Source organism: Pecten maximus, chromosome 2 (genome assembly GCF_902652985.1).
Source record: "Pecten maximus chromosome 2, xPecMax1.1, whole genome shotgun sequence".
NCBI lineage: Eukaryota > Metazoa > Mollusca > Bivalvia > Pectinida > Pectinidae > Pecten > Pecten maximus.
Window position 1 is genome coordinate 48,828,638 of NC_047016.1, and position 25,901 is coordinate 48,854,538.

Genomic DNA, 25,901 nt, shown 5'->3' on the forward strand with positions numbered 1-25,901 from the left:
CCGGGGCCCCCCCCAAAACACCCGAACACCAGGCGACGAACAACCCGCCCGCCCGAACACCAGCGACGAACACCGGCCCGCGCCGGACACCAGCGACGAACACCGGCCCCGCGCCGAACACCAGGACGAACACCCGGCCCGCGCCGAACACCCGTCCCGCGCCGAACACCCATGCGAAGAACACCCGCCCGCGCCGAACACCTAAGCGACGAACCACCCGCCCCGCGCAGAGCACCCAGCGACGAACACCCACGCCGCGCCGAACACCAGCGACGAACACCCCGCCCCTCCCCGACCCACCAGCGACTAACACCTCGTCCCGTCGCCGAACACCAGGCGACGAACACCGGCCCGCGTCTCCGAAACACCAGCGACGTGACACCCGCCCGCTGCACGAACACCATCGGACTGAACACCCGTCCCGCTCCTAACACCATCTACTAACACCCTTCCCTCTCCTAACACCATCTACTAACACCCTTCCCTCTCCTAACACCATCTACTAACACCCTTCCCTCTCCTAACACCCTTCCCTCTCCTAACACCATCTACTAACACCCTTCCCTCTCCTAACACCATCTTCCTTCCTATACCAAATAACACACACACTCACCACATTATTGATCTCGACGTCATTCAAAACATTCTCTAAGGTGCAATAACCAGGAAAATTAAATTACAAATGGTATGTAATAAAAGGCACATATGGAATATATTCAGCTTTGTGAAGTCTCCGTCATATTCGGACAGATATGTTTAGCCGAGACCTTAAATAACCTGAATATGAAAGGTTTAACTTCGGCTTGCAGTTCTTCATGTTTATGGTTTTAATGACTGTGTGTCGTGCAAATGTCCGAATTCTTCAAGCCACGTGACCTGAATCACTGTGCACTAATTGGCTGTTTCAGCCACTGCAATGTTGGTCACTTTGTACGACGTGTTCGTCTCAGTCACTATATCCCACGAGGCTGTTTGAGTCACTCTGCACCAATTGTCTGCCAGCGTAAATGTATACCAGATATCTGTGTTACATTGCACCACATTTCTACATGAGTCAGTATATACCACCTGTCTGTCTGAGTCAGTATATACCACCTGTCTGTCTGAGTCAGTATATACCACGTGTCTGTCTGAGTCAGTATATACCACCTGTCTGCCTGAGTCAGTATATACCACCTGTCTGACTGAGTCAGTATATACCACGTGTCTGTCTGAGTCAGTATATACCACGTGTCTGTCTGAGTCAGTATATACCACGTGTTTGTTTGAGTCAGTATATACCACGTGTCTGACTGAGTCAGTATATACCACGTGTCTGTTTGAGTCAGTATATACCACGTGTCTGTTTGAGTCAGTATATACCACGTGTCTGTCTGAGTCAGTATATACCACCTGTCTGACTGAGTCAGTATATACCACGTGTCTGACTGAGTCAGTATATACCACGTGTCTGTCTGAGTCAGTATATACCACCTGTCTGACTGAGTCAGTATATACCACCTGTCTGACTGAGTCAGTATATACCACGTGTCTGACTGAGTCAGTATATACCACGTGTCTGACTGAGTCAGAATATACCACGTGTCTGTTTGAGTAAGTATATACCACCTGTCTGACAGAGTCAGTATATACCACCTGTCTGTCTGAGTCAATGTATACCACGTGTCTGTTTGAGTCAATGTATACCACGTGTCTGACTGAGTCAGTGTATACCACGTGTCTGTCTGAGTCAGTATATACCACGTGTCTGACTGAGTCAGTATATACCACGTGTCTGTTTGAGTCAGTATATACCACCTGTTTGACTGAGTCAGTATATACCACGTGTCTGTCTGAGTCAATGTATACCACGTGTCTGCTTGAGTCAATGTATACCACCTGTCTGACTGAGTCAGTGTATACCACCTGTCTGCCTGAGTCAGTATATACCACGTGTCTGTCTGAGTCAGTATATCCCAAACCTTCTTTGTAGTGACAATACACAACATCTCTGAGAGGTTTGTACTGTACAAGTCGATATTCGCCCCAGACATGGAAACCCGTATTTCACTGACGAGACTTCCTCGCCATTACAGCACGCAGTATTGTGTTCCTTTACTCGGTTTTAATTTACTCGTGATAAGGTGGTGTACTAGCCAGAACGATGTGGGGGAAATTAATAAAATAAAAATAAAAACCTCGAATAACTACAGATGCAAACGTATTCGCAAATATCAAAAGACATTACGACATCCAGGCACGGAATATCTCCATGCTCAGGTCGATATGTAACCAACTTCCTACATACCCGCCCGGAGGAACATTTGCTCCGAGAAGTACATTTTCAGCAATAGCACAGTAAGGCATATTTCTTTCAAGGTTTTTGTAGCATGTAAAATTGAAAATCTTAATCAAGATAAAAACAAAATGGGCGGACAGGACAGGAATAGTGTGTTGGAAATATCTCTTATCGACAATATCGCCAATATTACACGAGGAGGAGACAAAAAACTCCGTACAGCAGTGAGTGATCAGTTGACAGCGATGAGAAGCCGATAACGACGAGCTTGTCGGCATGCTTCGTTTTAAATTAGCTTGTCATTAGTCGGTGCAATATGGGTGAATACCGACAAAGCATCTGCAATGCACATCCATCGCATTTCCATTAAACCCTGAAATTGTCCATAAAAAACATGGTTTGTTCTCGCTCTCGTAATGGTAGGATTCCTGAAATAGTCCGGTTCGTTCCCATATGGGAACACTATGAATATATCACTTCTTTGTACCGTAACCGCTGTGTTCAATTTAAGGAATCCTGGAGCAAATTACTGCACACTCGTAAAACAATCATATTACCGTAATATGGTAACATTATCATCCTTCTTGGGTGTCAGTAGAAGGTCTTATTATCAAATGGAGCAGAAGGAGCCAGAAATAGCTCCCAAGGGAAAGAAACCATGGCAATGTGCCTGCGACTTACATTTCAGTGAAATAACATTTCCAATTATGTGACCCTTTAGTTGTTCCCGTGATGAAAGGTACCGCTGACCTTCAATGACCTTTAGAGTGTTTGGGAAGGCCGTTTTAGAGTACCAATTGTAAGAGTTCTGATTACTATTCCGATTGAACTTTACTCTGAAACTCTTTGTAATATCGAAATTAATCCCTAGCATTTGTCTATCTAACGTCCTATCGATGTACCATTGTCTGATGGGACAATACCGCCAAAATGTGTTTTATGACCTTTTGTGATTCTGTAAATCATTTCGTTTTGGTGAGTTACTTATTTGGCGGTAGTTAGGTACACCTCAAATAAGATTCTTATGATCCATAAGCAATGATGAAACCACAAAATTAATGCCCTTCCCTTTCTCAAAGTGAACAAAAAAATGAGATCGTCTCCACAGCATCAGACGCTTTTGGTTTGGTTTGTCTTTGTTTAACGTCCTATTAACAGCCAGGGTCATTTAAGGACGTGCCAGGTTTTGGAGGTGAAGGAAAGCCGGAGTACCCGGAGAAAAACCCAGAGGTGGAGGCCTACGGTCAGTATCCGGGCAATTGCCCCACGTAGGTCCTGAACTCGCAACCCAGAGGTGGAGGGCTAGTGATAAAGTGTCGGGACACCTTAACCACTCGGCCACCGCGGCATCAGACGCAAGACGGGTAACTTATTGGATAAATAGAAGTTTTGAATATCAGTAATAGTATTCAATGGTATTGACTGTTGAAGTGGTGCTTCTAAAACCCGAAGTATGCCATTTTGTTTATCTAACCCTTGTAAGAGAATCAGAGCTTGCTTCAAAACAACCGACACTTCAGTTTGCTTTAGCTTGATGAATGTGTTATGTTTCTTGAAGTTGGCATACAATTATGCCCCGGAAAATAAAAGTCACATTCACGGACTGAGAGATAGCCGGACGAACGGACGGACGGATGGACGGACGAATACCAATTCAATAATAACCGAAAACGCATTTCACGATAGACGACAACCAACGACCCATCTGAAATTGAAACCCACGCTTGCTTGACGTATTCGAGTGCTTTGTCAAAATGTCTGGAACAAAGTATCCCTCGCTGGCTTTATCAACGAGACAAATACGTCATTCTTATGAGATATGTCAGCGACTTGATGCAGGGAAAATGAATCAATTAGCGTGCCAATGTTGCTGGGAGAGACGCAAGGACAAAGGACTGCGATGGCAGTAATCATATTCGAAGATATTGTACATACAATATGTCACGTTAAGTTGTGAAGACAAAAATGAATTTTACAATTTTTGTTGTTCTCTCGGTATTTACAAATTCTATTTAAACTTCGTTTTACCTACGAAAATTTGCATCTGTCGATTTCAGTAAATCAAATTTGAAGAGCTTACCCAAAATATCCCCTGCTTTCTATATAAAGTAAGACAATACCGTTCGCCTCTGTCTGGGGATTGAGGTACACTTTCGCTTTCATTTATTCTATACTGAGCGCCTTCCAGCTATATTGCGTCCGTAAATTGCGATTCTAGGACGGTATTGACTTATCTTGGCAATAAAAGTATAGAAATTATCGTTATATACGAGGTAGAAAAGCTGCTGGCCGACCCCTGGTCCTTTCCTGGTCAATAATGGCCACGATGCTGGGTATAGGTATAAACAGACGCATTATCTCAAAATAGGAAATTTTGCAGACCAATGAGTTTTATGGCTTCTGTTTATATTTGTAGACCGTAACGTTTCATGATGTACTCTGATTACTGTCATGTTGCCCCGTCTGAGAATGTCTTTACGTATGCATAACATAAAAGTGTCCTGGTACAGCTTTGTACTGAACTGCAAAGTTCGTCTTTGAGATAATGATTCATAAGAGGCGACCAACTTTCGGGTACTTTTCTATTCTCTCCTATCTGAACAACTGCTTTTGTCTAAATGTCCCTCTAGACACTGCCAGACGTTTAGACTTTGAGCATCCATAAGGACGGGTGCCACATGCGGTGACGGCAGACATCATAACGGGTGCCGCACGCGGTGACTGGACACATCATGTCGTGGTTCCATATGTGGTTGTGGCAGAAAACATTATGGGGTCCACATTTGGTGACACCAGACACTATAAAGGGGCCATATGTGGCGACGACAGACATTATGACGGGATCCCTATGTGGTGATAGCAAACATCATAACGGGGTCACGTGTGGTGGAGGCCGCGGTGGCCGAGTGGTTAAGGTGTCCCGACACTTTATCACTAGCCCTCCACCTCTGGGTTCGAAACCTACGTGAGGCAGTTGCCAGGTACTGACCTTAGGCCGGTGGTTTTTCTCTGGGTACTCCGATTTTCATCCACCTCCAAAACCTGGCATGTCCTTAAATGACTCTGGCTGTTAATAGGACGTTAAACAAAAACAAACCAAACCAAACCAGTGTGGGACAGCAGAAACTATAAAGGGGGCCACATGTGGTGACGGCAAATATAAGGAAATGTATCGCATCTGGATAGGTACCACATGTACATGTATTGGTGCAAGAGTTTATTTACGTTTTAAGTGGTACAAAACAATTATTCTTTACTCATATTACTGAATTGTATTAGCCTCTCTATCAAAATAGGCTGAGTTCTTGACTTACGGGTATCCCCAAGGACATGGTTATATTTACCAGGACCCAGGAAACATCGATCAGGAATAATTGGAACAATTCCAGTCATTGGATTCTCGTGAGTACCCCACAAGTTTGACGAGAAATTGATGTAAATCATGGCCAACCGTCACTAGTTGAATAATCTATTTTCCCTCGACACGTAATTAAAGAGGAAGTGACGTCACTCCGCGTGAATTCTTTTCCACAATGTGAAGGTACAAGATATAAAGTATTATGGATTATATATAAAAATAAACAGTTAATAATGTCTTTTTTATCTGCATGGTACTACCATGTTATAAGTCAACCAGAAAGAAGTGTGGCTTACAGGACTGTGAATGACACCCAGTTCGTGCCAGTTGTGACGTCATTATTGAATATATACCTGTATGTTCTACGGCGGTTCACTGTCAAAACTCCACAAATAGCTTACTCTGTCGATATCAAACAACTTATTTTAGTTCAAATTTAAATAGAATCATCACAACTCAGCAAAAATGTAGGGAATAAAAATGTATTTAAACTTCATAGCTATACTATTTGTAATCCTTATAATTGACAAAAATTTGCAATATTAATTTAATATAATTATGTTCAATTCGTAATATGTTTTAAAGGTATTAATTTGATGCAAATTCTTCGTAGAAAAAAATCCCGCTTTGAGGAAGAAATTAAGATTCATTCATTCATTCATTCTTTGGTTCGTTCGTTCGTTTGTTCGTCCGTTCGTTCATTCATACATTCATTCAAGCATTTTTGACAACACAACGCTTGAATATATATTCAACATATTAATTTTATAATTTCTAATATCAAGCACGTGTTAGTCATGACAATACGCATTCAAGCCGCCATACCAAACAATACCAATCTTTCATAGCTTTCTTTTTATATGTATGTATTAAGTTAGCCAGAGGAAACTCGACATGGTGTCAGGGCCAGAGGAAACTCGGACTGATATTAAGTACGAGATACATGTACACATGACATGCTGTACATACATTGACAGAGAAATAAGAATTACGACTGTTTATAGACTAGTATCGAGATAAACATGTGTCGCCAGTTTTCTACGAGTTTTTAATAACATTCTCAATGTAAAAGTTGTCTGTATATAAAACCCACCTGTTACACGACGTGCCAATATAGATATGGGACGTGACATGATGGAGTTTATTACTCACAGCAAATTTGAAACGGAGATATGCATCAAGCGAAATTTTTAGAAATAAAAATAAAATTATACCTTCATATTATACTAGTATTTTATTACTGGATATTGAAATTTTCGTAACATGTTTTATACTGCTTTTAAAACTTTGGTTATTATTTGAATTTGCAGATAAGTAAGCAAATGTATTAAAACATATTCAATAAAATATTTTATTGTGTAACATGTATGCCCGTCATATTACATATGATGGGACGTTTTGTATTATTTTGATGATATTTAGAAATCTCCGAAACCAAAACTATTTGCCCTATCTGTTAGTGTACTACACTTTAAGCTAAATATCTTAAATGCTTCCTCTGATTGGATACGTCTTATGGGGGAAGTAAGTATACCAATATATACATATAGTTTCTCTTCTGATACAGAAGTCATATTATAAAGGTAGATGTTCTTTCTGGTGTAGATTCCCTCTTATTGAACACACATGCCTAGGATCCAGCTTTCAATGGAGTGAAACGCATTATTTGACCACAACACATCAAGTATCTGGTAAACGTGGTTATTTTCGAGGGGGGTTAATTTCGCGATTTCGAAGTGTAAACTATACGCGTGAGGGTATTTTTTGCGATCGATCCACTTTCGCTTGTAGTTCAAGATTACGCAAATTGATATCAAAATAATACGCGTGGGGGGAATTTTCGCGAACAAAATAAGGACTCCGCGTAATTAGCGTAAATTTCCCCCTCGCGTAAATTTCCACGTTTACAGTATCCGGTAAACTTTTATATTATAATGCGTTTCTTCTATCAGCCCTCCACCCCCACCCACCCCTCTAACCCCGCCCCTTACCCGCATCCCACCTTACACAGAGGTACAGTTTCAGATTCCCAATACACGGTCCATACGCTTGTCCGACATTTAAACTTTATTTATTTTCCAACAAATGAGCCAGACGCTGTATCAACATATATAACTCACGCTTATTGTCCCGGATGGAAGCGTGCGAACGGTCTTATTGTGGGAGGAAACCGGAGAACCCGGGGGAAACCCGCGTGTTTGGACAGGTATCCCATACATTTTCACGTCCGATCCCGGCCACCTAGACAAGTGTGTTACATATGTGCCACCCAACCACCCTAAATTGTATGACACATGCATGTTCTTGAGTAAAAGGGCTCGATGTACTAATTGGAATTGGCGTTATACCGCACAATATTTACATTTGTCTGGCATTGTCACTATATAGTCTGTTTGAGAGCTCTGGCATTGATGTACGTTTAAATTCCATGCATCACGCGCTACACTTATCAGCGTATTAATACAACACAAACCGGAACTACAATATCTAGGATAATTAAGTTTAACGACCAATTATTTTGCCTACATTATTTGTTATAAAAAATATGCCATTTGCGCATTACGTTGATAATAAAATGTTTAACAAAATTTATTTTTTTTTTTTAATTTTCCATGAAGTATTTTGTTTGCCAAAAAGGACGCGACCATGTTCCGGCTGTTCCAACGACTGACAAAAAATCTGCTGGCTGTCGGTAAGGCGGGAATTATGAATTTTAAATATGAATTATAGCATTTAAAAAAATTAAAAAAGTAGAAAGAATGTAAATATAAGCGTTGAACAGTTTTTGTATGGTTAACGCACATTATGTTGTTTGCGAAGCTCTGGCATTCAAATAGATCATAAATACCATACAAAAACAGTTCAATGCTTAAGTGAATACATTAAATCCCATTAATATATTAAATAAGTCAAAAAGAAGAAAAAAACATAGCAATGATTTTGTGTAAAACATATTTTGTTCGCTTGTGAAACAACGTGCTCTAGTTTCGTCTTTTTGTAGTATTGTTTTACGCGAGAGGCGACTCACGTGGAATTTATTATGTATAATTTGCATTTGTTAGGATGTCCTCGGCCTACATTAACACAATCAGCCAATATAGCGGGTTGTATATGTCAGCTTCTTCTTCATCTACTGAAAGGCCGAAAGGCTTTAAAAGCGGTCATTAAACCCATCAATAACAACAGGTTATAAAAAAAAAAACATCAGCTCAGCATACTCATATACATTTTATATTATCGATTCGTTCAAAAGACAATCAAAACGTTGAAAACATTTGTATTAAATGTATTTTAGAGGGAATTTTCCCAAACACACATGCTGTATGGCGATTAATACCCTAAAGAAATGATCGAATTTTATAACACATAGAATGTTATATAGTTTGAGGCACGCTAGATGTTATGAACAATATAATGTAAATTGAAGGCATCTGACACCAAGAGAGCCGTTCCCTTCGGTAACTGGAGTTAACTATATATTCTATGGTCGATACAGGCAACGGCAGCTTAAGGCTCGTCTGGCTAACCGAAGCATGGTCAGCTTGCTGGCAAATTCACAATTCAAGATCGAATACAAAGTGCTCCCGCACGTGCAATCCATGGGACTGTGTCATCTGCTAGGGTTTGTTAGCTTTGCTCTCATGTAATGAGAAATGTTATCAAGATTTATTTATTTAAATATAAGAATAAGTTGTCTGTTATGAAGGATCACAAATTGATTAAAAACAGTATCATAATTATGCAACGTTACAATGCGTGTGACGTCATTGATATTTTGACGACACAACTCAAAGAAAACATGTATATACTGTAAACCAACATATTTTCGAGTGCGAATAATTTCGCGTATTTCGCGGAGATTAAATTCCGCGAAAATTAATTTTCGCGAAATAGTTTCAATCACAGGTACAGTAGGCCTTTTACGTGCGAACTTGGGTTTATAAATAATAACACAAACTTTATTTACTTACTTTAAAATTAATTAAGATTAAATAAGATGCAGATATACGGGGCAGACAGAACTGGATACCGGTCTTAAATATCCGGATTTATGACTGTAAAAGTCGTTTGGCAAGAAAACGCGAAATTAAATCGCTGCAAAAGTCAGTTGGTTTACAGCAATGTGTATTTGCGGAAGGGTGTAATATAATTGTTTATTTTTTTTCAATTACTTGAGGTTTATTTGTTATTTCGTTGTTATCCCCATTTCTTTCTGTTTGTTTTTCCACTTCTGATATCAATAAATAGTTGTTGTATTGTTGATAATACAGCTTTTATGAATTGATGTTTTGTTGGGTTTTTTTAATACTCTTGCTTCCTATGGCAGTATTGTGATATATTGTACTTAACTATAATTTCGTGGATGGCGTGGCCGAGGGCATTATTGCTGACCCGGATGATACATGAAGCATCGATAAATACATGTAAATAGAGAATTATACATCAAAGAGGATCCAGCCTCTCTGTGACATTTACTTGGAGTTTACTTTCCTCAGCAAACATACCCAGGCCAATAAAGTGTAAATGGTTCGGCTCTGCTTGACATATATACACCACAGGGACCGGTTATGGTTATATCAATTCATACATACATATATAGGGTTATATGGGGATGATGAACACATATAGAGGGATGGATAGAAAGTTATTTGATATCATATCACCAGGGTAGCACATCATATCATCTGCGTCACACATCATATCACCTTGGTCACACATCATGTCACCTGGGTCACACATCATATCACCTGGGTCACACATCATATCACCAGGGTAGCACATCATATCACCAGGGTAGCACATCATATCACCTGGGTCACACATCATATCACCTAGGTTACACGTCACAACACCTGGGTCACATATAACACCTGGGTCACATATAACACCTGGGTTAAACGTCAGATTACCTACATGTAGTTTGATATTATATCACCTGTATCGGACATAATATCACCAGGGTCAGATATCATACAATCGGGGTCAGATATCATACAACCGGGGTCAGATATCATACAACCGGGTCAGATATCATACAATCGGGGTCAGATATCGTACAACCGGTTGTATGGTATCGGACCTCTGTGATGTGATATCTGACCCCTTCGGTATGATATCTGACCCCGGGATCAGATATAATACAACCGGGGTCAGATATCATACAACCGGGGTCAGATATCATACAACCGGGGTCAGATATCATACAACCGGGTCAGATATCATACAACCGGGGTCAGATATCATACAACCGGGGTCAGATATCATACAACAGGGGTCAGATATCATACAACCGGGGTCAGATATCATACAACCGGGGTCAGATATCATACAACGGGGGTCAGATATCATACAACAGGGGTCAGATATCATACAACAGGGGTCAGATACCATACAACCGGGGTCAGATATCATACAACCGGGTCAGATATCATACAACCGGGGTCAGATATTATACAACCGGAGTCAGATATCATACAACTTAGGTCAGATATCATACAACCGGGGTCAGATATCATACAACCGGGGTCAGATATCACACAACCGGGGTCAGACATCATACAACCGGGGTCAGATATCATACAACCGGGGACAGATATCATACAACCGGGGTCAGATATCCTACAACTTAGGTCAGATATCATACAACCGGGGTCAGATATCACACAACAGGGGTCAGATATCATACAACTTAGGTCAGATATCATACAACAGGGGTCAGATATCATACAACAGGGGTCAGATATCATACAACCGGGATCAGACATCATACAACCGGGGTCAGATATCATACAACCGGGGTTAGATATCATACAACCGGGGTCAGATATCATACAATCGGGTTAGATATCATACAACCAGGGTCAGATATCATACAACAGGGGTCAGATATCATACAACCGGGGTCAGACATCATACCACTTGGAAGCGCGCGATGGGTCTTATTGCGGGAGCAAACCGGAATACCCTGAGAAGAACCACTTGGTCGGGCAGGTGACCCTATACCTTTCCACGCCGGCCCAGAGAATCGAACCCACGACGCCTAGGCGAAAGGCAAGTGTGTTACCACTGTGCCACCCGATCAAATTATACTATTTTGGTGATGCAATGATTTTTATATAACAAACTTTGCCTGATTGTTTCAATCAGGGTTGAATAGATACCAAATAAACACTGTAGCGATCAACTGTATCCCATCAGTGCTCATTTGTTTAGCTAAACAATTGATCTAGCCAGTCATGTGACCTAAAGATGTAATACATCCAATCACAGATGATCATGTGATCTAGCCGGTCATGTGATATAAATAATCTCGCGATCGTCATAACGTGATCTATCCAAAGACGTGAATCAAATTCAAAATACATTACATTACACTTGAAACATTGATGGTAAAAATAGAATAATTGAAAAAACTGTATACTGCATACTGTAAGTTTAAATTTTAATTAATCGACCATTATTTATTAATGCAGACAGTAATCAGAGTCGGGTGATTAACCTGTTTGTCTGCATTAGGACCTGAAATTCTCTATCATAGAATTGTTATGGTGGGGTGGGGACCTGACAGTCTCTATCATAGAATTGTTATGGTGGGGACCTGACAGTCTCTATCATAGAATTGTTATGGTGGGGTGGGGACCTGACAGTCTCTATCATAGAATTGTTATGGTGGGGACCTGACAGTCTCTATCATAGAATTGTTATGGTCGGGAGAGGACCAGACAGTCTCTATCATAGAATTGTTATGGTGGGGACCTGACAGTCTCTATCATAGAATTGTTATGGTGGGGAGAGGACCTGACAGTCTCTATCATAGAATTGTTATGGTGGGGACCTGACAGTCTCTATCATAGAATTGTTATGGTGGGGTGGGGACCTGACAGTCTCTATCATAGAATTGTTATGGTGGGGAGAGGACCCGACAGTCTCTATCATAGAATTGTTATGGTGGGGAGAGGACCTGACAGTCTCTATCATAGAATTGTTATGGTGGGGACCTGACAGTCTCTATCATAGAATTGTTATGGTGGGGACCTGACAGTCTCTATCATAGAATTGTTATGGTGGGGTGGGACCTGACAGTCTCTATCATAGAATTGTTATGGTGGGGAGAGGACCCTGACAGTCTCTATCATAGAATTGTTATGGTGGGGTGGGGACCTGACAGTCTCTATCATAGAATTGTTATGGTGGGGAGAGGACCTGACAGTCTCTATCATAGAATTGTTATGGTGGGGAGAGGACCTGACAGTCTCTATCATAGAATTGTTATGGTGGGGAGAGGACCTGACAGTCTCTATCATAGAATTGTTATGGTGGGGTGGGGACCTGACAGTCTCTATCATAGAATTGTTATGGTGGGGAGAGGACCTGACAGTCTCTATCATAGAATTGTTATGGTGGGGAGGACCTGACAGTCTCTATCATAGAATTGTTATGGTGGGGAGAGGACCTGACAGTCTCTATCATAGAATTGTTATGGTGGGGACCTGACAGTCTCTATCATAGAATTGTTATGGTGGGGTGGGGACCTGACAGTCTCTATCATAGAATTGTTATGGTGGGGACCTGACAGTCTCTATCATAGAATTGTTATGGTGGGGGACCTGACAGTCTCTATCATAGAATTGTTATGGTGGGGACCTGACAGTCTCTATCATAGAATTGTTATGGTGGGGAGAGGACCTGACAGTCTCTATCATAGAATTGTTATGGTGGGGGACCTGACAGTCTCTATCATAGAATTGTTATGGTGGGGGGACCTGACAGTCTCTATCATAGAATTGTTATGGTGGGGACCTGACAGTCTCTATCATAGAATTGTTATGGTGGGGACCTGACAGTCTCTATCATAGAATTGTTATGGTGGGGAGAGGACCTGACAGTCTCTATATAGAATTGTTATGGTGGGGGGAGGACCTGACAGTCTCTATCATAGAATTGTTATGGTGGGGAGAGGACCTGACAGTCTCTATCATAGAATTGTTATGGTGGGGACCTGACAGTCTCTATCATAGAATTGTTATGGTGGGGAGAGGACCTGACAGTCTCTATCATAGAATTGTTATGGTGGGGAGAGGACCTGACAGTCTCTATCATAGAATTGTTATGGTGGGGAGAGGACCTGACAGTCTCTATCATAGAATTGTTATGGTGGGGAGAGGACCTGACAGTCTCTATCATAGAATTGTTATGGTGGGGACCTGACAGTCTCTATCATAGAATTGTTATGGTGGGGACCTGACAGTCTCTATCATAGAATTGTTATGGTGGGGAGAGGACCTGACAGTCTCTATCATAGAATTGTTATGGTGGGGAGAGGACCTGACAGTCTCTATCATAGAATTGTTATGGTGGGGGGACCTGACAGTCTCTATCATAGAATTGTTATGGTGGGGAGAGGACCTGACAGTCTCTATCATAGAATTGTTATGGTGGGGAGAGGACCTGACAGTCTCTATCATAGAATTGTTATGGTGGGGAGAGGACCTGACAGTCTCTATCATAGAATTGTTATGGTGGGGAGAGGACCTGACAGTCTCTATCATAGAATTGTTATGGTGGGGGGGGACCTGACAGTCTCTATCATAGAATTGTTATGGTGGGGAGAGGACCTGACAGTCTGTATCATAGAATTGTTATGGTGGGGAGAGGACCTGACAGTCTCTATCATAGAATTGTTATGGTGGGGACCTGACAGTCTCTATCATAGAATTGTTATGGTGGGGAGAGGACCTGACAGTCTCTATCATAGAATTGTTATGGTGGGTGGGGACCGACAGTCTCTATCATAGAATTGGTGGGGACCTGACAGTCTCTATCATAGAATTGTTATGGTGGGGAGAGGACCTGACAGTCTCTATCATAGAATTGTTATGGTGGGGACCTGACAGTCTCTATCATAGAATTGTTATGGTGGGGTGGGGACCTGACAGTCTCTATCATAGAATTGTTATGGTGGGGAGAGGACCTGACAGTCTCTATCATAGAATTGTTATGGTGGGGACCTGACAGTCTCTATCATAGAATTGTTATGGTGGGGACCTGACAGTCTCTATCATAGAATTGTTATGGTGGGGAGAGGACCTGACAGTCTCTATCATAGAATTGTTATGGTGGGGACCTGACAGTCTCTATCATAGAATTGTTATGGTGGGGACCTGACAGTCTCTATCATAGAATTGTTATGGTGGGGAGAGGACCTGACAGTCTCTATCATAGAATTGTTATGGTGGGGAGAGGACCTGACAGTCTCTATCATAGAATTGTTATGGTGGGGAGAGGACCTGACAGTCTCTATCATAGAATTGTTATGGTGGGGACCTGACAGTCTCTATCATAGAATTGTTATGGTGGGGAGACCTGACAGTCTCTATCATAGAATTGTTATGGGGGGGACCTGACAGTCTCTATCATAGAATTGTTATGGTGGGGAGAGGACCTGACAGTCTCTATCATAGAATTGTTATGGTGGGGAGAGGACCTGACAGTCTCTATCATAGAATTGTTATGGTGGGGGACCTGACAGTCTCTATCATAGAATTGTTATGGTGGGGAGAGGACCTGACAGTCTCTATCATAGAATTGTTATGGTGGGGACCTGACAGTCTCTATCATAGAATTGTTATGGTGGGGAGAGGACCTGACAGTCTCTATCATAGAATTGTTATGGTGGGGAGGACCTGACAGTCTCTATCATAGAATTGTTATGGTGGGGTGGGGACCTGACAGTCTCTATCATAGAATTGTTATGGTGGGGACCTGACAGTCTCTATCATAGAATTGTTATGGTGGGGTGGGGACCTGACAGTCTCTATCATAGAATTGTTATGGTGGGGACCTGACAGTCTCTATCATAGAATTGTTATGGTGGGGAGAGGACCTGACAGTCTCTATCATAGAATTGTTATGGTGGGGAGAGGACCTGACAGTCTCTATCATAGAATTGTTATGGTGGGGAGAGGACCTGACAGTCTCTATCATAGAATTGTTATGGTGGGGGACCTGACAGTCTCTATCATAGAATTGTTATGGTGGGGAGAGGACCTGACAGTCTCTATCATAGAATTGTTATGGTGGGGAGAGGACCTGACAGTCTCTATCATAGAATTGTTATGGTGGGGAGAGGACCTGACAGTCTCTATCATAGAATTGTTATGGTGGGGAGAGGACCTGACAGTCTCTATCATAGAATTGTTATGGTGGGGACCTGACAGTCTCTATCATAGAATTGTTATGGTGGGGACCTGACAGTCTCTATCATAGAATTGTTATGGTGGGGGACCTGACAGTCTCTATCATAGAATTGTTATGGTGGGGAGAGGACCTGACAGTCTCTATCATAGAATTGTTATGGTGGGGAGAGGACCTGACAGTCTCTATCATAGAATTGTTATGGTGGGGACCTGACAGTCTCTATCATAGAATTGTTATGGAGGGGACCTGACAGTCTCTATCATAGAATTGTTATGGTGGGGAGAGGACCTGACAGTCTCTATCATAGAATGGTTATGGTGGGGAGAGGACCTGACAGTCTCTATCATAGAATTGTTATGGTGGGGAGAGGACCTGACAGTCTCTATCATAGAATTGTTATGGTGGGGAGGGGACCTGACAGTCTCTATCATAGAATTGTTATGGTGGGGAGAGGACCTGACAGTCTCTATCATAGAATTGTTATGGTGGGGAGAGGACCTGACAGTCTCTATCATAGAATTGTTATGGTGGGGAGAGGACCTGACAGTCTCTATCATAGAATTGTTATGGTGGGGTGGGGACCTGACAGTCTCTATCATAGAATTGTTATGGTGGGGAGAGGACCTGACAGTCTCTATCATAGAATTGTTATGGTGGGGAGAGGACCTGACAGTCTCTATCATAGAATTGTTATGGTGGGGACCTGACAGTCTCTATCATAGAATTGTTATGGTGGGGTGGGGACCTGACAGTCTCTATCATAGAATTGTTATGGTGGGGGGACCTGACAGTCTCTATCATAGAATTGTTATGGTGGGGAGGACCCTGACAGTCTCTATCATAGAATTGTTATGGTGGGGAGGACCTGACAGTCTCTATCATAGAATTGTTATGGTGGGGGGGACCTGACAGTCTCTATCATAGAATTGTTATGGTGGGGAGAGGACCTGACAGTCTCTATCATAGAATTGTTATGGTGGGGAGAGGACCTGACAGTCTCTATCATAGAATTGTTATGGTGGGGAGAGGACCTGACAGTCTCTATCATAGAATTGTTATGGTGGGGAGAGGACCTGACAGTCTCTATCATAGAATTGTTATGGTGGGGGTGGGGACCTGACAGTCTCTATCATAGAATTGTTATGGTGGGGAGAGGACCTGACAGTCTCTATCATAGAATTGTTATGGTGGGGAGAGGACCTGACAGTCTCTATCATAGAATTGTTATGGTGGGGACCTGACAGTCTCTATCATAGAATTGTTATGGTGGGGAGAGGACCCGACAGTCTCTATCATAGAATTGTTATGGTGGGGACCTGACAGTCTCTATCATAGAATTGTTATGGTGGGGAGAGGACCTGACAGTCTCTATCATAGAATTGTTATGGTGGGGACCTGACAGTCTGTATCATAGAATTGTTATGGTGGGGACCTGACAGTCTCTATCATAGAATTGTTATGGTGGGGTGGGGACCTGACAGTCTCTATCATAGAATTGTTATGGTGGGGTGGGGACCCGACAGTCTCTATCATAGAATTGTTATGGTGGGGTGGGGACCCGACAGTCTCTATCATAGAATTGTTATGGTGGGGACCTGACAGTCTCTATCATAGAATTGTTATGGTGGGGAGAGGACCCGACAGTCTGTATCATAGAATTGTTATGGTGGGGACCTGACAGTCTCTATCATAAAATTGTTATGGTGGGGTGGGGACCTGACAGTCTCTATCATAGAATTGTTATGGTGGGGTGGGGACCCGACAGTCTGTATCATAGAATTGTTATGGTGGGGACCTGACAGTCTCTATCATAGAATTGTTATGGTGGGGACCTGACAGTCTCTATCATAGAATTGTTATGGTGGGGAGAGGACCCGACAGTCTGTATCATAGAATTGTTATGGTGGGGAGAGGACCTGACAGTCTCTATCATAGAATTGTTATGGTGGGAGAGGACCTGACAGTCTCTATCATAGAATTGTTATGGTGGGGGTGGGGACCTGACAGTCTCTATCATAGAATTGTTATGGTGGGGTGGGGACCTGACAGTCTCTATCATAGAATTGTTATGGTGGGGAGAGGACCTGACAGTCTCTATCATAGAATTGTTATGGTGGGGACCTGACAGTCTCTATCATAGAATTGTTATGGTGGGGTGGGGACCTGACAGTCTCTATCATAGAATTGTTATGGTGGGGACCTGACAGTCTCTATCATAGAATTGTTATGGTGGGGAGAGGACCTGACAGTCTCTATCATAGAATTGTTATGGTGGGGAGAGGACCTGACAGTCTCTATCATAGAATTGTTATGGGTGGGGACCTGACAGTCTCTATCATAGAATTGTTATGGTGGGGAGAGGACCTGACAGTCTCTATCATAGAATTGTTATGGTGGGGACCTGACAGTCTCTATCATAGAATTGTTATGGTGGGGAGAGGACCTGACAGTCTCTATCATAGAATTGTTATGGTGGGGAGAGGACCTGACAGTCTCTATCATAGAATTGTTATGGTGGGGAGAGGACCTGACAGTCTCTATCATAGAATTGTTATGGTGGGGACCTGACAGTCTCTATCATAGAATTGTTATGGTGGGGAGAGGACCCGACAGTCTCTATCATAGAATTGTTATGGTGGGGACCTGACAGTCTCTATCATAGAATTGTTATGGTGGGGAGAGGACCTGACAGTCTCTATCATAGAATTGTTATGGTGGGGGAGAGGACCTGACAGTCTCTATCATAGAATTGTTATGGTGGGGAGAGGGACCTGACAGTCTCTATCATAGAATTGTTATGGTGGGAGAGGACCTGACAGTCTCTATCATAGAATTGTTATGGTGGGGAGGGACCTGACAGTCTCTATCATAGAATTGTTATGGTGGGGGACCTGACAGTCTCTATCATAGAATTGTTATGGTGGGGGAGGACCTGACAGTCTCTATCATAGAATTGTTATGGTGGGGAGAGGACCTGACAGTCTCTATCATAGAATTGTTATGGTGGGGAGAGGACCTGACAGTCTCTATCATAGAATTGTTATGGTGGGGAGAGGACCTGACAGTCTCTATCATAGAATTGTTATGGTGGGGAGGACCTGACAGTCTCTATCATAGAATTGTTATGGTGGGGAGAGGACCTGACAGTCTCTATCATAGAATTGTTATGGTGGGGGAGAGGGACCTGACAGTCTCTATCATAGAATTGTTATGGTGGGGGACCTGACAGTCTCTATCATAGAATTGTTATGGTGGGGGAGGACCGGACAGTCTGTATCATAGAATTGTTATGGTGGGGGGGGACCTGACAGTCTCTATCATAGAATTGTTATGGTGGGGAGAGGACCTGACAGTCTCTATCATAGAATTGTTATGGTGGGGAGAGGACCTGACAGTCTCTATCATAGAATTGTTATGGTGGGGAGAGGACCTGACAGTCTCTATCATAGAATTGTTATGGTGGGGAGGGACCTGACAGTCTCTATCATAGAATTGTTATGGTGGGAGGACCTGACAGTCTCTATCATAGAATTGTTATGGTGGGGAGAGGACCTGACAGTCTCTATCATAGAATTGTTATGGTGGGGAGAGGACCTGACAGTCTCTATCATAGAATTGTTATGGTGGGGGGACCTGACAGTCTCTATCATAGAATTGTTATGGTGGGGAGAGGACCTGACAGTCTCTATCATAGAATTGTTATGGTGGGGAGAGGACCTGACAGTCTCTATCATAGAATTGTTATGGTGGGGAGAGGACCTGACAGTCTCTATCATAGAATTGTTATGGTGGGAGAGGACCTGACAGTCTCTATCATAGAATTGTTATGGTGGGGGACCTGACAGTCTCTATCATAGAATTGTTATGGTGGGGAGGGACCTGACAGTCTCTATCATAGAATTGTTATGGTGGGGGACCTGACAGTCTCTATCATAGAATTGTTATGGTGGGGTGGGGACCTGACAGTCTCTATCATAGAATTGTTATGGTGGGGAGAGGACCTGACAGTCTCTATCATAGAATTGTTATGGTGGGGACCTGACAGTCTCTATCATAGAATTGTTATGGTGGGGAGAGGACCTGACAGTCTCTATCATAGAATTGTTATGGTGGGGAGAGGACCTGACAGTCTCTATCATAGAATTGTTATGGTGGGGAGAGGACCTGACAGTCTCTATCATAGAATTGTTATGGTGGGGAGAGGACCTGACAGTCTCTATCATAGAATTGTTATGGTGGGGACCTGACAGTCTCTATCATAGAATTGTTATGGTGGGGAGGGACCTGACAGTCTCTATCATAGAATTGTTATGGTGGGAGAGGACCTGACAGTCTCTATCATAGAATTGTTATGGTGGGGAGAGGACCTGACAGTCTCTATCATAGAATTGTTATGGTGGGAGGACCTGACAGTCTCTATCATAGAATTGTTATGGTGGGGAGAGGACCTGACAGTCTCTATCATAGAATTGTTATGGTGGGGAGAGGACCTGACAGTCTCTATCATAGAATTGTTATGGTGGGGAGAGGACCTGACAGTCTCTATCATAGAATTGTTATGGTGGGGAGAGGACCTGACAGTCTCTATCATAGAATTGTTATGGTGGGGGGACCTGACAGTCTCTATCATAGAATTGTTATGGTGGGGAGAGGACCTGACAGTCTCTATCATAGAATTGTTATGGTGGGGACCTGACAGTCTCTATCATAGAATTGTTATGGTGGGGGGACCTGACAGTCTCTATCATAGAATTGTTATGGTGGGGAGAGGACCTGACAGTCTCTATCATAGAATTGTTATGGTGGGGACCTGACAGTCTCTATCATAGAATTGTTATGGTGGGGAGGGACCTGACAGTCTCTATCATAGAATTGTTATGGTGGGGAGAGGACCTGACAGTCTCTATCATAGAATTGTTATGGTGGGGAGAGGACCTGACAGTCTCTATCATAGAATTGTTATGGTGGGGAGAGGACCTGACAGTCTCTATCATAGAATTGTTATGGTGGGGACCTGACAGTGTCTATCATAGAATTGTTATGGTGGGGAGAGGACCTGACAGTCTCTATCATAGAATTGTTATGGGGAGAGGACCTGACAGTCTCTATCATAGAATTGTTATGGTGGGAGAGGACCTGACAGTCTCTATCATAGAATTGTTATGGTGGGGAGAGGACCTGACAGTCTCTATCATAGAATTGTTATGGTGGGGACCTGACAGTCTCTATCATAGAATTGTTATGGTGGGGAGAGGACCTGACAGTCTCTATCATAGAATTGTTATGGTGGGGAGAGGACCTGACAGTCTCTATCATAGAATTGTTATGGTGGGGAGAGGACCTGACAGTCTCTATCATAGAATTGTTATGGTGGGGACCTGACAGTCTCTATCATAGAATTGTTATGGTGGGGAGAGGACCTGACAGTCTCTATCATAGAATTGTTATGGTGGGGAGAGGACCTGACAGTCTCTATCATAGAATTGTTATGGTGGGGAGGGACCTGACAGTCTCTATCATAGAATTGTTATGGTGGGGAGAGGACCTGACAGTCTCTATCATAGAATTGTTATGGTGGGGACCTGACAGTCTCTATCATAGAATTGTTATGGTGGGGAGAGGACCTGACAGTCTCTATCATAGAATTGTTATGGTGGGATAGGACCTGACAGTCTCTATCATAGAATTGTTATGGTGGGGGGACCTGACAGTCTCTATCATAGAATTGTTATGGTGGGGAGAGGACCTGACAGTCTCTATCATAGAATTGTTATGGTGGGAGGACCTGACAGTCTCTATCATAGAATTGTTATGGTGGGGAGAGGACCTTACAGTCTCTATCATAGAATTGTTATGGTGGGGAGAGGACCCGACAGTCTCTATCATAGAATTGTTATGGTGGGGAGAGGACCTGACAGTCTCTATCATAGAATTGTTATGGTGAGGAGAGGACCTGACAGTCTCTATCATAGAATTGTTATGGTGGGGAGAGGACCTGACAGTCTCTATCATAGAATTGTTATGGTGGGGGGACCTGACAGTCTCTATCATAGAATTGTTATGGTGGGGAGGGACCTGACAGTCTCTATCATAGAATTGTTATGGTGGGGGACCTGACAGTCTCTATCATAGAATTGTTATGGTGGGGAGAGGACCTGACAGTCTCTATCATAGAATTGTTATGGTGGGGAGAGGACCTGACAGTCTCTATCATAGAATTGTTATGGTGGGGGACCTGACAGTCTCTATCATAGAATTGTTATGGTGGGGAGGACCTGACAGTCTCTATCATAGAATTGTTATGGTGGGGGGACCTGACAGTCTCTATCATAGAATTGTTATGGTGGGGGGGACCTGACAGTCTCTATCATAGAATTGTTAGGGTGGGGAGGACCTGACAGTCTCTATCATAGAATTGTTATGGTGGGGAGAGGACCTGACAGTCTCTATCATAGAATTGTTATGGTGGGGACCTGACAGTCTCTATCATAGAATTGTTATGGTGGGGGGGACCTGACAGTCTCTATCATAGAATTGTTATGGTGGGGGAGGACCTGACAGTCTCTATCATAGAATTGTTATGGTGGGAGAGGACCTGACAGTCTCTATCATAGAATTGTTATGGTGGGGGACCTGACAGTCTCTATCATAGAATTGTTATGGTGGGGAGAGGACCTGACAGTCTCTATCATAGAATTGTTATGGTGGGGAGAGGACCTGACAGTCTCTATCATAGAATTGTTATGGTGGGGTGGGGACCTGACAGTCTCTATCATAGAATTGTTATGGTGGGGAGAGGACCTGACAGTCTCTATCATAGAATTGTTATGGTGGGGTGGGGACCTGACAGTCTCTATCATAGAATTGTTATGGTGGGGAGAGGACCTGACAGTCTCTATCATAGAATTGTTATGGTGGGGTGGGGACCTGACAGTCTCTATCATAGAATTGTTATGGTGGGGACCTGACAGTCTCTATCATAGAATTGTTATGGTGGGGACCTGACAGTCTCTATCATAGAATTGTTATGGTGGGGACCTGACAGTCTCTATCATAGAATTGTTATGGTGGGGAGAGGATCTGACAGTCTCTATCATAGAATTGTTATGGTGGGGAGAGGACCTGACAGTCTCTATCATAGAATTGTTATGGTGGGGACCTGACAGTCTCTATCATAGAATTGTTATGGTGGGGAGAGGACCTGACAGTCTCTATCATAGAATTGTTATGGTGCGGACCTGACAGTCTCTATCATAGAATTGTTATGGTTGGGACCTGACAGTCTCTATCATAGAATTGTTATGGTGGGGACCTGACAGTCTCTATCATAGAATTGTTATGGTGGGGACCTGACAGTCTCTATCATAGAATTGTTATGGTGGGGACCTGACAGTCTCTATCATAGAATTGTTATGGTGAGGACCTGACAGTCTCTATCATAGAATTGTTATGGTGGGGTGGGGACCTGACAGTCTCTATCATAGAATTGTTATGGTGGGGTGGGGACCTGACAGTCTCTATCATAGAATTGTTATGGTGGGGTGGGGACCTGACAGTCTCTATCATAGAATTGTTATGGTGGGGACCTGACAGTCTCTATCATAGAATTGTTATGGTGGGGACCTGACAGTCTCTATCATAGAATTGTTATGGTGGGGACCTGACAGTCTCTATCATAGAATTGTTATGGTGAGGACCTGACAGTCTCTATCATAGAATTGTTATGGTGGGGTGGGGACCTGACAGTCTCTATCATAGAATTGTTATGGTGGGGAGAGGACCTGACAGTCTATATCATAGAATTGTTATGGTGGGGACCTGACAGTCTCTATCATAGAATTGTTATGGTGGGGAGAGGACCCGACAGTCTCTATCTGGATATTGGGACAACTAGATTAACGTTAACTAGATAGTGGGACAAACAGATTAGTGGTGACTGAATATTGTTTCGCCCTCGGTTAATATTTGATTCTACTAGGTTAGTATAACACCATATTAACCTCACAAAATGTCAATAATTAATAAATATTATAGATACGATAATGGATATATATACGGACCGTGGGCTTGAAATTCATTCCAAGTTCTTGTGGCAGTCCCCATCATAGGATTGTTATGGCAACGTGTCTGGCCGACATTGACAGAAGGAAATTGATACAATATCCAGCCAGAGTGTGCTGTATCAATACAAATCGACATGTCATTGAAATAAAAGCGGTTATATTGAATGGCTGGTTATGATATGCTTTCCGAGTGAGATTAAACTTGAACAAAGTAGGTATATCATTAAAATACAATTGGCTTAATTAAAGAATGTAATGATTATATTTTTCCTGACATAACAATAGCCATGCAATTCAATTTTTTTTTTTTTTTTGCTATTTTTTTCAGGCTCAATTGATTTATTTTCTCAGTGAACAATGTCTATACACACAAATTTCAAAGAGGTAAAAAGAGTACATTCTTTTAAGATAAGAATTGCCAGGGTTGATTAATTGGCCCTGGGTTCAATCCCCTAACAGTAAATGTCCTCGACCCAGGGCGGTGGGGACCCGGGTGGGGGTGGCTTTCATACTCCGTTCACCTTTTCAGATTTTATACAATCTTTAACAGTTCTAATTATACGTACTGTACCCATTATCATCAGTGTATTTAGGATTATATTGTTTTGGGGGAAACGATTATGGGATTCGGTATAATGACTGAATAGTGGGACAACCAGATTGGTGGTGACTGGATAGTGGGACAACCAGATTAGTGGTGACTGGATAGTGGGACAACCAGATTAGTGGTGACTGGATAGTCGGACAACCAGATTAGTGGTGACTAAATAGTGGAACAACCAGATTAGTGGTGACTGGATAGTGGGACAACCAGATTAGTGGTGACTAGATAGTGAGACAACAGGATTAGTGGTGACTAGATAGAGAGACAACCAGATTAGTGGTGACTGAATAGTGGAACAACCAGATTAGTGGTGACTGAATAGTGGAACAACCAGATTAGTGATGACTGGATAGTGGGACAGATTATTGGTGACTGGATAGTGGGACAGATTAGTGGTGACTGGATAGTGGGACAACCAGATCAGTGGTGACTAAAAAGTGGTACAACCAGATTAGTGGTGACTGAATAGTGGGACAACCAGATTAGTGGTGACTTGATGGTGGGACAGATTAGTGGTGCCTGGATAGTAGGACAGATTAGTGGTGACTGGATAGTGGGACGGATTAGTGGTGACTGGATATTGGTACCAAGAGATTAGTGGTGCTGGGTAGCGGGACAACCGGATTAGCGCTGGATTATAGGGGCCCATCTGTATACCTTAAAAGCACCACTGATCGCAGATGAAACTTCCATGGTTATTTTTAAAACAGTGAACTCGGCGACGAGGGAGGAAATACGAGAAAGGATATAGTAAAAAAAAAAACAATGTCAGTTAAAACACTTATTGATTTTCTACAACTCTGACTGAGACCTTAGTGACAGTAGGTCACACATGGTACAGCAGGTATATATAGGTAACATCCACTCATTCATTCATTTGTTTATCTATTTTTATTGATTAATTCATTGTTCATTCTTTCATTCATTTAAGTACTGATGGTAAATAAAGAAGCATTCATTCATTCATTCATTTGTTTATCTATTTTTATTGATTAATGCATTGTTCATTCTTTCATTCATTTAAGTACTGATGGTAAATAAAGGTAGCATTTATTAATTTGTTTATCTATTTTTATTGATTAATTCATTATTCATTCTTTCATTCATTTAAGTACTGATGGTAAATAAAGGTAGCATTTATTAATTTGTTTATCTATTTTTATTGATTAATTCATTGTTCATTCTTTCATTCATTTAAGTACTGATGGTAAATAAAGGTAGCATTTATTAATTTGTTTAACTATTTTTATTGATTAATTCATTATTCATTCTTTCATTCATTTAAGTACTGATGGTAAATAAAGGTAGCATTTATTAATTTGTTTATCTATTTTTATTGATTAATTCATTATTCATTCTTTCGTTCATTTAACTACTGGTGTCTAGAGAGGCACAGATAGA

At 42.2% G+C, this 25,901-nt stretch overlaps 1 protein-coding gene across 1 annotated transcript in view; it reads right to left on the minus strand.

Annotated features, from left to right (window-relative positions):
* LOC117322342 (protein quiver-like) overlaps positions 1 to 25,901 on the minus strand; it is a 102,318-nt gene that overhangs the window by 75,255 nt on the left and 1,162 nt on the right. The gene's annotated exons all lie outside the window — the stretch shown is intronic.